Source organism: Arachis ipaensis, chromosome B6 (assembly GCF_059453495.1).
Source record: "Arachis ipaensis isolate K30076 ecotype BB chromosome B6, ASM5945349v1, whole genome shotgun sequence".
Classification (NCBI taxonomy): Eukaryota; Viridiplantae; Streptophyta; class Magnoliopsida; order Fabales; family Fabaceae; genus Arachis; species Arachis ipaensis.
In genome coordinates this window covers 52,867,109-52,885,637 of record NC_142441.1, presented here as the reverse complement: position 1 = coordinate 52,885,637, position 18,529 = coordinate 52,867,109, and positions in this window count along the sequence as shown.

Here is an 18,529-nt window from a genome sequence, read left to right as displayed (position 1 = left end):
ATCTGCTTTAATGGGGGATATACCTGAAAAATATAGTGACCCAGGACCATGCATAGTTTACTTAATCATTGGGGGTGTAATATTTTCTGACTGCATGTGTGATTTAGGCGCGTGTGTTAGTATAATGCCCTTGTCCATATATGATGCTTTGAGGCTCCCTCCTTTAAAAAGGTCGGCAGCTCGTTTTGTGTTAGCAGATAAGAGCATTATTACAGTGGTTGGAATTGCTGAGGACGTGCTGGTGGGCATTAAGGGGCTCACATTTTCCATTGACTTTTATATCCTGGAGATGCCCCAAAATGACTCAGGGAAGCCGTCATCAATCCTGCTTGGAAGACCATTCCTGAAGACTTCAAAGTTCAAGCTGGATGCCTTTTCAGGAACCTACTCTTTTGAAATAGACGGCTGAGCAGTAAGCTTCAATCTGATGAACCTATGAAGCACCCTCCAGAAGATCATTCCGTCTTCCAATGCGACATCATTGATGAGACTGTAGCTGCAGTTCATCAGGAAGAGATAGAAGAGATGCACATGGAGCAAGGTCCAAGTGTGGGGAAACCCACTGAACACAATGAGGACACCTTGCCATTTTCACCAGCTCCAGAAGATCCAGTGCCCGGTCAGGAGCAGAAATTGGAATTAAAGCCTCTACCACCCCAACTCAAGTATGCTTACCATGAGAATGATCAGAAGCTCCCAGTAATCATTGCAAGGGAACTAACTTCCCAACAAGAGGAGCAGTTACTTAGTGTGATGAGGAGACATAAGAAGGCAATTGGGTGGAGCTTGGCAGACATAGTAGGCATCAACCCTCAAGTTTGTGAGCACATAATATTTTTAGAAGAGGGAGCAAGGCCTGTTCGTCAACCCCAGAGAAGACTGAATCCCATTATCTTAGAGGTTGTCAAAAAGGAAGTGACCAGACTACTTGAGGCAGATATCATCTACCCCATCTCAGACAGTGAATGGGTAAGCCTAGTACAAGTGGTGCCCAAGAAGTCTGGAGTCACAACAGTGAAGAATGAGCATGGAGAGCTCATAGCAACCAGAGTACAAAACGCCTAGAGGGTCTACATTGATTACAGGCGCCTCAACCAGGCCACTCGTAAGGATCACTACCCCCTGCTATTCATTTATCAAATGCTGGATCGCCTGTCAGGTAAATCACATTATTACTTTTTAGATGGTTACACAGGCTATTTCCAGATTTATATAGCTCCTGAAGATCAGGAAAAGACTACTTTTACATGTCCTTTTGGGACTTATGCTTATAAGAGAATGCCCTTCGGCTTGTGCAATGCACCAACTACTTTCCAAAGGTGTATGATGAGTCTTTTCTCTGATCTTATTGAGAAATGTATGGAGCTTTTTATGGATGATTTTAGCGTATACGGTGATTCCTTTAATCTTTGCTTGGATAGTCTATCTAGAGTGTTAGACAAGTGTGTTAGTTCAAACCTTGTTTTAAATTTTGAAAAGTGCCATTTTATGGTCAAATAAGGTATCTTACTAGGACATATTGTCTCTAACACTGGTATTTCTGTAGATCCGGCAAAGGTAAATGTCATTTCTAGTCTTCCTTACCCCTCCTCCGTAAGGAAAGTTTGTTCGTTCCTTGGCCATTGACGATTGGGATTTTTTTGCCAGTAAAGAATGTCATAAAAACAGTCGTGTTTTAGATATAGTCTTAAACCGACAGAAATCCCCTTCGTGCAAACGTTTTGGTTGTCACAAGTAACAAACCCCTTAAAATTGATAACCGAGTATTTAACCTCGGGTCGTCTTTTCAAGGAACTGCAAGGAAGTATGTTCTTATTATTGGCTATGGAGATTGCAAATTGGGGTTTCAAGAATGAGGAACAAGTAATTTAATGGTGAGTAAATTAAATGGCAATTAAAATGAATAAATAACTGTAAAGCAAACTTTTGGCAAGGTATGAGAAATTGGAAGTCCAAATTAGTTATCCTTATCAATAGTAATGAAAGCTGAATCTTAATTCCTCTTAGTTAACCTTTGCTAAAGCAAGGGAAGGTCAAGGGACAAATTGGTTTGATCTTCGAATCCTATTTATTTCTTAAGAAAAGATTGGGATTATTGAAGTTCAATTCAATTGGCAAGATAATAATTATCAATTATGCTGTTGAATTGGATAACTCCTGAGTTACTGATTTCTTAACCAAAACCAAAAGGGGAAAAGTAAATCTACTGTAATAAAGATGTCTTCAGAGTAAAAGCAATAATAGCATAAATGAGAGAAAGCAATATTAAATTGGAATACCTCAAATAACATTAATTCAAATAATCTGGAACATAGAAGAATTCATAAATCAAATTGCAAAAGTAAATAATCAACTAAAGTAAAGGAACATTAAACCTGGATCGAGAGTTACTCCTAAAACTAAGAGAAGTCCTAAATCCTAATCTTAAGAGAGAGAGAGGAGAGAACCTCTCTCCAAGCTAATCTAAATCATGGAAAGTAACTAAATTGGTGAGCTCCTCCTAAATAGATGCATTCCCTCACTTCATAACCTTTGGTCTATGCCTTCTGGACTTGGATTTGGGCCAAAAAGGGCTTCAAAATTTGCTATGAGCATTTTCTGCAATTTCTGGTGCGTGGCCTCTATCACGCGTCCACGTGGGTCACGCGGTTGCGTCGTTCGAAGCTTTTCCTTACCACGCGGTCGCGTCAGTCATGCGACCGCGTCATGTGCGTTCTGCTTAAGGCGCACGGTCGCGTCAGTCATGCGGCCGCGTCGCTGCTTCTTCGCGCTTGGCACGCGATCGCGTCGTCCATGCGATCGCGTGGATGCTAGTTTCTTCAAGGACTCCGTTTTGTGCTTTCCTTCCATTTTTGTATGTTTCCTTTCCATCCTTTGAATCATTCCTGCCTTAAAAGATCTGAAACTACTCAGCACACTGATCATGGCATCGAATGGAATTAAAGGTGATTAAAATAATTAATTTAAAAGTATAGGAAATATGTTTTTCACATACATCACATAATAAGGAACGGAAAGTAAAACCATGCAATTAACATGAATAAGTGGGTGAAGGATTGAATAAATCACTCAAACTAAACACAAAATATATCATAAAATATGGGTTTATCAACCTCCCCACACTTAAACAATAGCATGTCCTCATGCTAAATCCAAGGTAATAAGTAAGGTTAAAGTGATGGAATGTCATGCAATACAATTTAATCTAAATGCAATTACCTAAATGCATCATGCAATTCTAATTTATTCACTCATATATAAAGCTTACAGGTAGTTAAATCAATTCACATTTTCAAGGAGTCATATATGTATATATAGCCAAACCTTAGATAGTCAATAAGCACTTTTACAATTGAGATGGGAGAAAAAGCATTTTATGAACTTGCAAGACAATTAGATAATTCAAACAGAGATAAATGTTAATGAGCTATTGAACCCTCACTAGATTTGTGTTTACTCTCTAGTCACTCAGTGTTTATTGGGTTAATCACTCTATTCCTCTTTTTTATTCTTCCTTTCTATAACTTTGTTCTTCATCTAACCAATCAATAATTATAGAATACAGTCATACCAAAAATCATGAGGTCTTTAATTAAGGTTGTAATGGGGCTAAGGTAAAGGTATGGATATATGTATAAGGCTAAGTGAGCTAATAAGCGAATCCTTAATTAGACTAAGATCTCACCTAACATACATACTTAGTAAAACAAAACTTCTTTGCCTATTTTCCCATTTTTTTTTTACTTTTGGATGTTACATGCTCATGTTGCAACTTTTATTCTTATTCCATGTGCATTGCTTTTATTTTTGTATTTGGGGAATTCTTTTGTATCCCCTTTATTAAATACTGAAAAATAAATTTTTTTTGAATGCACATGGTAATTTAATTACTTTGATTTCTCATGAGCATGCTTCCCAAAATTTCTTATTTTGAGTTATTTTTATTCTTTTCAATTTTTCTACCTCTTGTTTTTATCATCCATGTTCCCAATAGGTTTCCCACATTTTAAACTATTCATAATTTTCTATCTTAAGCTAACCAAGGATTCAACTTGGGATTTTATTTTGTTTTTCTGCTTAAGGCTAGTAATGTGGCTAATAGAATAAAAAGGGATTTAAAGGCTCAAGGGGGCTAACAAGGGTGATGTGAAAGGTAGGTTGTTTTTGGGATAAGTGAGCTAAAATCAAATGATGGCCTCAATCATTCTTTTGGTATGTATCTATATTCTATATTCTATATTCTATAATTGGACATATAGATTAAAGCAAAGTAAAGAACATCAGAATATAAAAGAAGGGCGGAACACACAGGAATAAAAATTATGGTTTAAATGTAACCATACAATTAAGCTCAAAAACTCACAGGCTATGTGTTCTCTAGCTCAAAAATCATTTATCACTTATGTATGTCATGCAGGTTTAGTTAAAAATTCTCATTATTCTCAATGTAAAACTTATATTGAATGGCTTTAAAGTTCTAGTGCTTCTCCTTGATGAAGTGTTATTAACTATTATGTAATGCTATATATACAAGGTGTGGGTTGTTTTGATTCTGTTAAAGTCTCTAGTTTACTTCCTTTTTCTTTTCAATTTTAACTAAGCTATCTTATGCTAAAAAGGGTAAACTATACTAATCAATCCATAATTTCTATAACTAATAAGTTAGAATTGCAACTAAGTGGCTAAAATATGAACTAAAAATGCAAAATGCAGAAATAGAGTAAAAATACATAAACAGTAGCAATGTATAAATACTCAGAAAATAAAAATAAAAATAAAGAGAAAAATACAAAAAAAATATCCAAAATAAAAGAAAAAGAGTCTGTAGTGGTTCACCAAAATAATACGCCAGAGATGGCGACCTCCCCACACTTAAAATGAAGCATCGTCCCAGATGCTCATTCAAGCAGGGTGTGAAGAGGTGTCATCACTGGAAGGGATGGTAGCTGGTGTCTCTGTGGTGGCTGGCTGGGGGTTTGGCTGCTGTAGAGGAGGGGCTGTCTGAATGGGGATCTCAGGGTCTGCAGCCTCAATCTGATGTGGAACCTCTGTCTGTAGGGCCGCCTGATCGGTGTCTGCTTGGGGATGGGTCTCTGCCTCGGGCGCATCTGCCTGCTCCTCAGATGCCTTGGATGGTGTGTCAGGCTCGGAGGGGATGTCGCCGGATCGTATCATCAGCTTCAGATGCCCATAGCGTCGCTTGTTGCGACGCTCCATCTGGTCAAGTCGTCAAAACAAGCGGTGCACCAGATGATAGATAGGCTCTGTGGCAGGTGGAGGTGCAGTGGATGGTGCAGCAGTAGAGGGAGAAGAGAGGGAGAAGAGGAAGTGGGGGGGGCTGCGCGAATGTAGGGTTTCACGTGACTTGCAGGGTTATATTTTTGAATCCACGCGGCCGCGTGGGGCACGCGATCGCGTGGTTGGGGTGAAAATGGGGTTGACACAATCGCGTGGGGCGCGCGATCGCATGGAGGGGGTAAAAGAAGGGATGACGCGATCGCATGGGGCATGCGATCGCGTCGCTGGAAATTGTGCTAAATGCACGAATTCAGCGTCGTTCCAGTGCAACTCTCTGTCTCCTATTGGGAATTGTGCAATCCATGCGATGCGATCGCGTCGCTCACGCGGTCACGTGGGATGGGTTGTGTGCATGTGACGCGATCGCATGGGGCATGCGATCGCGTGGCCCATTTTATGCTAGACGCACAACGGCCGCACGCTTCCAGCCTAACTTTCTGGACGTTAGATGTTGACGCCGATCTCCAGGTCACGCGGCCGCGTGGATGACGCGGTCGCGTGGGAAGTGTAGTTTGGCATTTGACGCGATCGCTTGAGGCATGCGGTCGCGTCGTGCACCCTCTTTTTTTATGCATAATGCGGAATGCAATATGCAGAATGCAGTGCTTGATGTGAATGATGTGCATGATTCTAGGTTTAATAAAATAAATTAAAATTCAAGAACAAACAAAATTAAATAAAATTAAAATTGCAAAAGGAACGATCATGCCACGGTGGGTTGTCTCCCACCTAGCACTTTTAGTTAAAGTCCTTAAGTTGGACATTTGAAGAGCTTCCTGTTATGGTGGTTTTTGTTTAAATTCATCCAGAAATCTCAACCAGTGCTTGGAATGACAATATCCTCCGGGGTCCCATAATAGGCATGTAAAGCTTCTGCGCAGCTTCAAACAGATTTTTAGGCTCTCGGGGTGACGAATGTCAGAATAGATTCCAGGATCCCAAGCCTTGGATCTAAATTCGCCTCCGTCTTGATCTATATTTTTCCATTCGGGCGATTTAGAAAGTAGATTCTCACCATAGTGACCAAACGTTTTCCGAGATCCATTCAATTGAGCTTGATACCAATTCGTGCACTTCAAGTTGAAGCGTGGAACCTTATTGAACCTTGTACACCTGCTCTGAGCACGAGCCATTTCCCTCTTACTCTTAAAGCTGCATAGAGCTCTAAGCTGGCCATCTGTTTCAAGTAAACCATATTCAAGTGAATAAGTAGAGTTAAAGGTTAAGGATTGTACCCACTTGAAGCTTGTATTAGGCGGTAATGGCCTTGGGGTAGGTGATTCCAATGGTTCTGTGAGTTCTACTCCCTTATGTTCTACTGTGAATTCCTCCACTTCCTTGTAAGGTTCTTCAAATGCATCTGAGTCCTGGTCAAAGTCTTCTATGTCTTCCTCATCACTTGAGTCATATATGGGAGGTTGAGAGAAATCTACCTCTGCATCATCTTTCTATTCATTTGGAAAAGATTCTTCAATCTCAGAGAATTCACTTGCGGATGCAAGTTCATTACTAAGAGAGCTTGACTTGCGACTATCATTATCAAGGGAATTTGTGTCCTGGGTTATTCCGTCTAGTTCTTCATAAACGACTTGCCTTGGGGATTGTGCAATATCCTCCTTAGCATTAACTGTAAGGTCCTTGACGGAGTTCTTCTCAGCTCTGGATTCCCATGGAGGTTCTGCGTCTCCTAGATCTTCAACCAACTCTTTTTCTTGTACAATGACAGCTTCTTCTACTTGTTCTAGTATGAATTCATTCTCTGTCTTGTCTACTGGAGTTTCTAGTATTTCCTTCATGCTACGTTCGTCATTAGATTGTCCACATGGGACTGTGGTTGGTCTTTGAATGTTCGCGCGTCTAGAAGCTAATTGAATCACTGCTTGCTCCAATTGTCGAATGGTTGTTTGAAGTTTATTTACTGTTGCCTTGAGGCGAACCTCTGATTCTTGGGGTGATGGATTTGGATATGAAACATAGGGAAGTGGTGGTGCTTGGGAGTGATTGGATTGGAACTGGGGTGAAAAAGGATCATACGGTGGCGAATGGTGAAAAGAAGCTTGTGAGTGTGGTGGTTTGAGGTTATGTTGAGAGGATGGTCTATAGGCACGGGGTGGGACTTGTTGATAGTCACAAGGTTGTCCACCATATCTTTTAGCTAGGTATGCATTGTAGAATGCTCGTTGTCCATGATATCTTGGAGGGTGTTGTTGCCTAAAGGGTTGATTAGATCCTCTTGGCTCCATCCATCCTTGATTGGTCTGACCTTGATACATATTCCTGCTGCAACTTCTAATTTCTTCAACAAAGTTAGAACCAAACTCAAAGCGAGAGGGGCGAGAATTCATGGTAACGAATAAAAATAAAAAGGAAAAACAAAAATAAACGAACAAGCAAAAGAAAAATATTTACAATAACTAATAATAAGGCACACGTTAGCAGTTCCCCGGCAACGGCGCCATTTTGACGATCGAGATTTTTTTGCCAGTAAAAAATATCATAAAAACAGTCGCGTTGTAGATATAGTCTCTAAACAGACAGAAATCCCCTTCGTGCAAACGTTTTGGTTGTCACAAGTAACAAACCCCTTAAAATTGAAAACCGAGTATTTAACCTCGGGTCGTCTTCTCAAGGAACTGCAAGGAAGTATGTTCTTATTATTGGCTATGGAGATTGCAAATTGGGATTTCAAGAATGAGGAACAAGTAATTTAATGGTGAGTAAATTAAATGGCAATTAAAATGAATAAATAACTATAAAGCAAATTTTGGCAAGGTATGAGAAATTGGAAGTCCAAATTAGTTATCCTTATCAATAGTAATGAAAGCTGAATCTTAATTCCTCTTAGTTAACCTTTGCTAAAGCAAGGGAAGGTCAAGGGACAAACTGGTTTGATCTTCGAATCCTATTTATTTCTTAAGAAAAGATTGGGATTATTGAAGTTCAATTCAATTGGCAAGATAACAATTATCAATTATGCTGTTAAATTGGATAACTCCTGAGTTACTGATTTCTTAACTAAAACCAAAAGGGGAAAAGTAAATCTACTGGAATAAGGATGTCTTCAGAGTAAAAGCAATAATAGCATAAATGAGAGAAAGCAATATTAAACTGGAATACCTCAAATAACATTAATTCAAATAATCTGGAACATAAAAGAATTCATAAATCAAATTGCAAAAGTAAATAATCAACTAAAGTAAAGGAACATTAAACCTGGATCGAGAGTTACTCCTAAAACTAAGAGAAGTCCTAAATCCTAATCCTAAGAGAGAGAGGAGAGAACCTCTCTCCAAGCTAATCTAAATCATGGAAAGTAACTAAATTGGCGAGCTCTTCTTGAATGGATGCATTCCCTCCCTTCATAACCTTTGGTCTATGCCTTCTGGACTTGGATTTGGGCAAAAAAGGGCTTCAGAATTTTCTATGAGCGTTTTCTGTAATTTTTGGTGCGTGGCCTCTGTCACGCGTCCGCGTGGGTCACGCGGTCGCATCGTTCGGAGCTTTTCCTTGCCACGCGGTCGCGTTAGTCATGCGACCGCGTCATGTGCGTTCTGCTTAAGGCGCGCGGTCGCGTCAGTCATGCGGCCGCGTCGCTGCTTCTTCGCGCTTGGCACGCGATTGCGTCATCCATGCGATCGTGTGGATGCCAGTTTCTTCAAGGACTCCGTTTTGTGCTTTCCTTCCATTTTTGTATGTTTCCTTTCCATCCTTTGAATCATTCATGCCTTAGAAGATCTGAAACTACTCAACACACTGATCATGGCATCGAATGGAATTAAAGGTGATTAAAATAATTAATTTAAAAGCATAGGAAACATGTTTTTCACATACATCACATAATAAGGAAGGGAAAGTAAAACCATGCAATTAACATGAATAAGTGGGTGAAGGATTGAATAAATCACTCAAGCTAAGCACAAAATATATCATAAAATATGGGTTTATTAGCCATGCAGGTTTCTACCGGCGGTTCATCGAGGACTTCAGTAAGGTAGCACTGCCCTTATCTAGACTTCTGCAGAAAGATATTGAGTTCAAGTTCAGTGCGGATTGTATAGAGGCGTTCGACAAGCTGAAGATCGCCTTAACTCAAGCTCCAATTGTGAGAGGACTAGACTAGAGCCAGCCTTTTGAGATTATGTGTGATGCTTCCAACCATGCTGTAGGAGCAGCGCTACCCCAGCACGTAGGTAAGGATCCTTTCATAATTGCTTATGCTTCCAAGACATTAGATGCTGCTCAGTCTAATTACACTACTTCTGAAAAAGAGCTTTTGGCTATTGTTTTTGCTCTGGATAAATTCCTAGCCTATTTACTTGGTACTAAGGTGGTAGTGTACTCAGACCATGCAGCTCTAAAGTATTTATTAGCCAAAAAAGAGTCCAAACCAAGGCTAATACGATGGATATTGCTGCTACAAGAATTTGATTTTGAAATTAAGGATAGGAGTGGTTCTCAGAATTTAGTAGCAGACCACTTGAGTCGCCTTGAGCACGTTAAGGATGACTCCACTCCTATCAATGATGCTTTTCCTTTTGGCAGCTTGCATGCAATATCTGAAGTAGTTCCTTGGTATGCACCTGTAGCTAATTATCTAGTTAGCCATACTTTCCCTCAAAATTTTACTAAGCACGAGAGGGACAAGCTGAAAAGCGAGTCCAAATATTATATATGGGGTGACCCCTATCTGTGGAGGTATGGTGCTGACCAGATAATTAGGAGATGTGTGCCTCAATCAAAATTCCAGTCCATTTTAGAGGCCTGCCACTCATCTGAGAGTGGTGGACATTTTAGTCCTCAAAGGACAGCTAGAAAAATCCTAGACTATGGATTCTGGTGGCCCACTCTTTTTAAAGATGCTACTGCTTTTTGTAAATCTTATTCCCCATGCCAAAGGTTTGGTAACATATCCAAGAGGGATGAGATGCCCCAACAAATTATGTTGTTCTGTGAGATTTTTGATGTTTGGGGCATTGAATTCATGAGACCGTTTCCAAACTCAAGCGGTTTTAGATACATATTGTCTCTTTTGTTAGAAACCATATTATTTGCCGGTTTGGATCACCACGAGCAATCGTGAGCGGTCAAGGTACCCATTTCTGTAACAGGAGACTGAGCACCCTATTGAAGAAGCATGGCGTTATTCACAAAGTAGCCACAGCGTACCACCTGCAGACTAATGGACAAGCGGAAGTGTCAAATGGAGAAATAAAGCGTATCCTGGAGAAAATAGTCAAGCCTCATAGGAATGACTGGAGCGCCAGGCTACAAGACGCGCTTTGGGCATATCGGACTGCATACAAGACACCTATAGGAATGAGTCCCTTCCGCTTGGTTTATGGAAAATCTTGTCACCTCCCAGTATAGATAGAACACAAAGTATTCTGGTTGATGAGAGAGATCAACATGGACTATGAGAAAGCCGGAGCTAAATGGAAGTTGCAACTGCAAGAATTAGAGAACCTTCGCCTAGAAGCTTATGAAAACTCCAGGCTGTATAAAGAGAAGGTGAAAGCTTTGCATGATAAGAACATCAAGACAAGAGAGTTTCAACCTGGGGACTTAGTCCTCCTTTACAACTCTAGATTGTTGCTCATGCCAGGAAAGCTGAGATCCAGATGGGACGGTCCCTATCGAGTAGAGAGGGCAGAGCCATACGGAGTCTTTCACTTGAGCCATCCTTCAAGTTCCAAACTTATAAAGGTAAATGGACATTGCTTGAAGTTATTTCATGGCGAAAAGATGGCGAAAAACCAGGAGCTAGAGATCTTCCTCTTGGAAGATCCACCTACAGTAGAAGACTGAGCTAATGGAGCGTCCAACTTAAGGAAGTTAAAGTAAAGTACTGGGTGGGAGACAACCCACCATGGTATGATCGTTCCTCCCCCTTTCCTTAATTTCCTTTTTCAATAACTCTTCTCAATACCAGTGCCTATAGTTTGCATCTGCATTTGCATATTGCATCAAAAAAAAAGAGGGGCACGCGACGCGACAGCGTCGCCGACGCATCCGCGTTATATGTGCCTCGAGGAAGAAAAGAGATTTTACAGAGAGTCATGCGAGAGCTTGGCTGGAGGCGTGCCTTTGGCACAATTTGATCCACATGACCACGTCGCCCGCGTGTCCGTGCCATGTGGGAAAAAGGCCTCCCACGCGTCCGCGTCACACACGCGAACGCGTTCCCTAAAATATCGACGTAAAAAGGGTGTATGGCAGAAAGTTGAGCTGGAGTTGGGCTGGACTCCTGCTAGAAGCACAAGCCCTACCACGCGAACGCGTGCCCCACGTGTCTACGTCGCTTTTCTACGTATGGCCATTCACGCGATCGTGTCAACCACGCAACCGCGTCACCCTATAATTTTGGAAAATAAGGTTCACACAGAGAGTTGTGCGAACGCGAGGCTGCCCTCGCGCCACCAGCACAATCCATGTCACGCGTCCGCGTGACCGATGCTTCCGCGTCACTTCACCTAAGAGCTATTCGTGCGCATGTGCCGCACAACTTATCTAAATTTGCCAAATATCTTATTTTTTTTCTTCTTCCCCAAATCCTACTTTTTCTTTTCACTTCTTCTTTCTCCCCTCCCTCTTCCTTCTTCCTTCTTTCTCACTATCTCCCTTTTTCTTTTTCACATCCATTATCAAGGTTTATTTATTCTTCCTTATTTACTTTTTCATTATTATTTTTCTTTTTCTTTTATTCATGTTTTCTTATTTAGTTTTCTTTTTACTTTCATTATCTATGTTTTATTTTTCTTTCTTTTTCTTTGTTCCTTTAATTGGTGTTGGAAATTTAATTGAGTATCTGTTTTCTTCTACATTTTGCTTGTGAATTATTAAGAAATTGTTTGACAATTAAATATTACTTCTTAAAGGGTTGCTTGCATGTTCAATTTAATACTTTCTATACCTTATTTACCATGCATGCTAAGTGTTTGTGAAAAAGCTCGTATGGCATTGTGCACTATTTTTAGATTTCTTTTAATCTACTACTCTGAATGCTTGCTTTTCACAAAACCCTTTTTCTATTTTATTAATTATATATAATTGTTAATACAAACAGATTGTTAGTTTGGAAGACTTGGTAATCTTCCTCGGACATTGAATGCTTGATCTATGCTACTCCTGCCTTTGCCAGCATGCCAATAAACACCTTGCATTTAACTGTCATCCCATGCACTTGCTATATTTCCATTGATGACTTTTCACATGTAGTCATGACCATGTGTTAACATCATTCTTCTTTGCTGTGCATTGATTACCACCTTTCCCGTTCTCTTCCTTTCTCTAACCCTTGACATTTTAACATACTTTCTCTTTTCTTTAGGATGGCCACCAAGAAAGGCAAAGAGAAAGCTACTCCCAAATCAACAGCAAGGAAAGGAACAAAAAGAGCATTAGTGGTAGAGCCATCTTCAACTGCAGTTAAGCCCTCAACAAAAAGAATTAAGAGGATTATAAAGGTTGATGAAAAAGAGAAAGCCTTCCCAGCAAAGGACACTGCGCGATTTACCAACCGCTAATGTGAGCAGATATTCCCCATCCTAGCATAAAGGAGTTACAACAACGAATACCTTCTTATCCTCCCGACCCGTATTGTTGAATTTGTTGAGCCGCGAATTGAGCGACGACAATGGAGATTCCTACAAAGACAGCCATGGTAGGTTAATCTTTCCTGGGTAGTCGAGTTCTACTCTAATTTCCAGCTGCCAACCCTGCAGTCTGTCTATGTCCGTCAGAACCAAGTCCCCATTATAGAAGAGGCCATTCAACGAGCTCTAGATCTTCCCCCTGCTCCAGAAGTACTAGACGCATTTCAAGAGACCGCACTCAAGTGCCAGACGTACAAATTTGATTGGGACGCTGTTCTCAGAGTAATTGCACAACCTGGCAGCAGATAGATTTTTGGATACCATCATTCCTGCCCTAAGGGAATATCGGCTTCAGCACTTACCTTGGAGGCTCGAGTATGGTCACAGATCATGTCCCATTACGTCTTTCTGAGCACTCATGAGTCCTCCTTCACTGCAGACATGGCCGTTCTACTATGGTGCATCCTTACAGACCAGCCTCTGACTCTACCAAGACACATCCGGAATGCTATGGGACATGTACAGATTGTGGGCAACTTACCTTTTCCCGCCTTGGTTTCAGATCTCGTCTCAGTAGCTGGAGTCTCCTATAGAGCTGGGGACACCAAAGCCATGCTTCCACGGGATGATCAGTACGTCTCTAACGGGAAATAAATCAGGCCACCAACAGCCACTACCAGCCAGTCCGCAGAACAAACTGCAGATATTCCTCCTTCAACACCACAAGCACCTTCAACAAGTCAGCTGCTGCATCAAATACTAGAGAGGTTGGACCGGCAAGACCAGAAAGCGAAGCTACGAGAGCGCCACAACCAGTGCCGATTCAATTACCTCAAGGAGCTACTCACAGGAAACCACAGACCTGACAAAGACCCTGACACTCCGGACTCCACTTCCTTTACCCGCACAGGGAGATATGACGGCCATGGAGATACTGCTACCAGCCCCCTTTGTTCCTAACAGATGGCACCGAGGACGGTGCAAAGCCTTAAGTGTGGGGAGGTCAGTCAGTACCTGACTTTCGGAGGTAATTTCTCTTCTTTAACACCAATAAAATAGGATATTTAGTTAGTTTTTCTTTTGTAAAATAGGATAGATTGCATAATAATATGTTAATTGCATGCATGTTCTACTTGATTGAAAAAAAATAATAAGTTTCTCCTAAGACCTTAATTTTGAAAAATTTCACTAATTTAAATCAAAATTTTTTTGTTAAATTTGTTTGAAGTTGTATTTGGAACATAGTTTAAAAAGCTAAGAACACAAAACCCGTGAGATTTTGAGCCTAAGTACATGGTTACATTATTTAACCATAAATATTTTTTCTTGTGTGTTTACTTCTCTATGATTGTAATTTGAAATTTGTTTTATCCTATATGTCCAATGTTAATGTGTTATATGTATGCATATGATTGAGGCCATTATTTGTTTAGCTCACTTATCCTAAATAAGCCTACCCTTTTAATTACCTTTGTTAGCCACTTTGAGCCGTTTTAACCCCATTTGTTCTACATTTTCCCACATTACTAGCCTTAAGCAGAAAAACAATTAAATATCCCTATTGAATCTTTGGTTAGCCTAAGATAGAAGTTGTGTGTTAATTGAGTTTGGGAAGATTGTGGGAACAAAGGTTAATAAGGGAATGTGTCATGATAATATAATGGGAATTTGGGTATCTACTCATGTGAAACTATAAAAATTAAAAAATCCATGTGCATCGATAAGCTGTGTTTATTTTCATGTTCAAAAAAAAAATCAATGCATATGTGATACAGGTAAGAGAAAAAGTTAATACACGAGTATGGAATGTGAAAAGGAAATTCTGGGTAGCTAGGTATGAAATTTGAAATTATATAGAATACACATATATGATGAAGTGAAAGCTTGGGTTAATTAAAGATTCAATTTATAAGCTCACTTAGCCATATATACCTTCACCCTTACCTTAGCCCCATTACAACCCTGAAAAGACCTCATGATGTTTGCATTGGTACATTAAATGTTGTTGATTGGTTCGGAGAAGAACAAAAATTAGAAAGCATGATTAGAGAAGGATAGAGTGATTACCCTATACACTAGAGAGATTAGAGTACACACACATCATTAATGAGGGTTCAATGCTTGATTCTATGTCCCCTGCTTTCACGAGCTGTCTTCATACAAATTTACCTGCTTTTACTGTATGATTTGAATTAGTGGAATCTGTTCTATGCTCTGTCTTAGAGAACTTATTTATTTTTAATCAGATAGACAAAATTATATAATTGCATTCATATATATATATATAGGTTTCATTGCATTGCATGAGTCTTACATGTCCCTATTAATTCATATTTATCTCCTTCAACTAAGCATGAGGACATGCTAATGTTTAAGTGTGGGGAGGTTGATAAACCACTATTTTATGATTTATATTGTGTTTAATTGTGTGGTTTTATCAAGTCTTCACCCACTTGTTCATATGATTTGCATGTATTTACAAATCCTTCCTAAAAATGTTCTATGATTGAAAACTTGCTTCCTAAAGATCTTTTAATTGTATGTTTTTTTTTATCCTCCTTTATACCATTCGATGCCGTGATCCATGTGTTAAGTGTTTGAGGTTTCATAGGGCAGGAATGGCTTAGAGAATGAAGAGAAAGCTTGCAAAGATGGAAGGAACACAAGAAGTTGAGGAGATGACCAGCTAGAAGTGATGCGGGCGCATGGCTCACGCGACCGCGCGAATTAGAGAAAATCGCAGTGACGCGCTCGCGTGCCTGACGCGACCGCGTGGATTGGAAGCTGCAAAAGTGAAGCGAATGTGCGGACAACGCGCACGCGTTGAACGGAAAAATGCCGGATGACGCGAACGCATGGACGACGCGGTCGCGTGGACGACGCGGTCGCGTGGCGTGTGCGATCTGCAGAATTTACAGAAGTTGCTGGCGTGAATTATGGGCCACGTTCTAACTCAGTTTTCAGCCCAAAAACGCAGATTAGAGCCAAGGAACATGCAGAGACAAAGGACGACATTCATTCCGCATAATTTTTAGTTTTTAGATCTGATTTTCACTCTTCCCCTCTGTTTTTTTTCTCTATACTCATAATTGAGGATTTGAAGATTTTGGATTCGGTTATTGAGAAGAGTCTACCTCTGGACTTGGTCATTCTAGTTTGTTTACTTACTTTTTACTTACTCTTTCATTTCCTTAATCTGTCCAGAGTTAACATTGGATTACTTTTAGAGTTCATTAATCAAGACTATTTTTATTTTAATTGATCTCTTTGATTATTGTTTATCATGTCTCTTTTTATTTCCCCGTTTTATTTTGTAAAGTCTACATTTATGATAATGGAGTAGTTTCCCAACTTGATTGGGAGTTGATTAAAAGGAGAACCTTGAGTTGGAATACTCAAGAGTTCAATTATAATTGGTTCGTTGTTGGTTGGCTTGTTAGTCACTAACTCTAATCCTTCCCAAGGGAGAGGATTAGGACTTGTGAATAGAAGTTGACTTTTACCTTGACTTTCCCTCATTCGTTGAGGGTTACCTAAGTGGAAACAACTACTAATTATTGATTGATCTTGAGAAAATTCCAACAAGGATAGAACTTCCGATTAATCTTCTCCCGGTCGAGATTTTATTTAAATTACATAAATTCTCTAATTTAATTTCCTGTTTATCAAACTAAAAAAAAAACATTTTGGAAAACCTCTGATTAGTAAAATAGCACATCTTCCTGCAACACATTGGGAGACAACCTCGGACTCATACTCCCAGAATTTTATTTCTAAAATTTGTGACAACTCTTTTCTAAATTGACAAGTGGATTTTTGCTGGTTAAGAGCTGTACTTGCAACGCCATTTTTCTTAATAATTCTTAATCTGCAAATTTCTACCGCGTCAGGAAGCTATGGCAAATTATATATCGTTTTGAAGCCCCAGACGTTAGCTTTCCAACGCAACTAGAACCGCATCATTTGGACCTCTGTAGCTCAAGTTATGATCGATTTAGTGCAAGAGGTTTAGGCTGGACAACTCAGCAATTCCTTCAACTTCTTACATTCCTTCCACTTTTGCATGCTTCCTTTCCATCCTCTAAGTCATTCCTGCCCTATAAAGCCTGAAATCACTTAACACACATATCATGGAATTGAATGGTATAAAGGGGAATTAATATTAGCAAATATAAGGCCAAAGAAGCATGTTTTCAATCATAACACAAAATCATTAAGGAAAACATAAAACCATGCGAATTAGTATGAATAAGTGAGTAAAGGATTGATATAAACCACTCAATTGAGCATAAGATAAACCATAAAATAGTGGTTTATCATTGCCTGACGTATAGGGGCGCGCACACGCCATGTACGCCTGCGCACTGATGCAGCATGTGGTTCACTAAAAGTGAAATCGTGGCCAGCGATTTGTAGCTCATTTTGGGCCCAATCCAACTCATTTCTAATGCTATTGAACCCAAGGATTGAGGGGAGAATGAACCAAGTAGTCATAGTTTAGTTTTCATCATGGTTTAGGGTAGAATTCTAGAGAGAGAAGCTCTCTATTCTTTCTAGAATTTAGGGTAGTTTAGGTTTAATTTTCTTAAATCCAATTTTCAATTCTTGTTTTGATTTAGTCTTCCCTTTTAATTTCTTGTTACTACATCTTTGTTCTTCTAGTTTTACTTGTCATTTCTTATTTTTCTCTCTTTAATGTTGATGAACAATTGTTGGATCTTAATTTTCTTTAATGCAATTTTATGTTTCCATATTCTTTTATGTTGATCTTGCTTGCTATTATCGATTTCTTGCTTATGTTAGTTGTGGGTTTCACTAATTCTAGCATTTTATGATGTTTACTTTTCTTGCACTCTAGGTATTTGTTAAAATTCTTTCATTAGTTTTTGAGTAGTTTTCTTGACTCTTGGCCTAGGCTAAGGGAATTGAGTGACCTTGAGTCATTGGGTCTCATTGAATTGGTGATTTGAGAACTCTTGGTGATCAATTTGATACTCATTGACACCAACCCACTACTAATCTAATTAGTAGATAGGTTGGGACTTATGGGTTGATGTAATCAAGCCTATTTGACGTACCTCAAGCTTAGGAGTAGATATTACGTACTTAATGGTTTTGGAGGTGGACTTAATAGGTTGGCCTCTCATAATTATCAATGTTATGGTTTGTTGACAAGGATGGTGATCTCAATTTACCTATGTCTATCCAAGAGTTATTTCCATTTCCTTTATTTAGTTAATTATTCATTTACTTTTCTTGCCATTTATATTTTATTGTCAAATATCAAATCAAACCCCCCTTGCATTTTCATAGCCAATAATTGAGCACTTCATTGTAATTCCTTGTGAGACGACCCGGAGTTCAAATACTTCGGTTAATTCTTATTGAGGTTTGTACTTGTGACAAAACCAAAAATTTAATTTGATTTGAGGATTGACTATTGGTTTGGACTATACTAACAATGGAATTATTTTGTCGAATTTCGAACCAGTATAAATCCTTACTATCAGAAAGGCCCCATGAAGTCAATACCCCATACATCAAATAACTATATCTCTAAGATCTCTTGATGAGGCATGGCATAACTGTGAGGCAGATTATCAGCTCTCTGGTAACTGTCACAGTTACGTACAAACTCT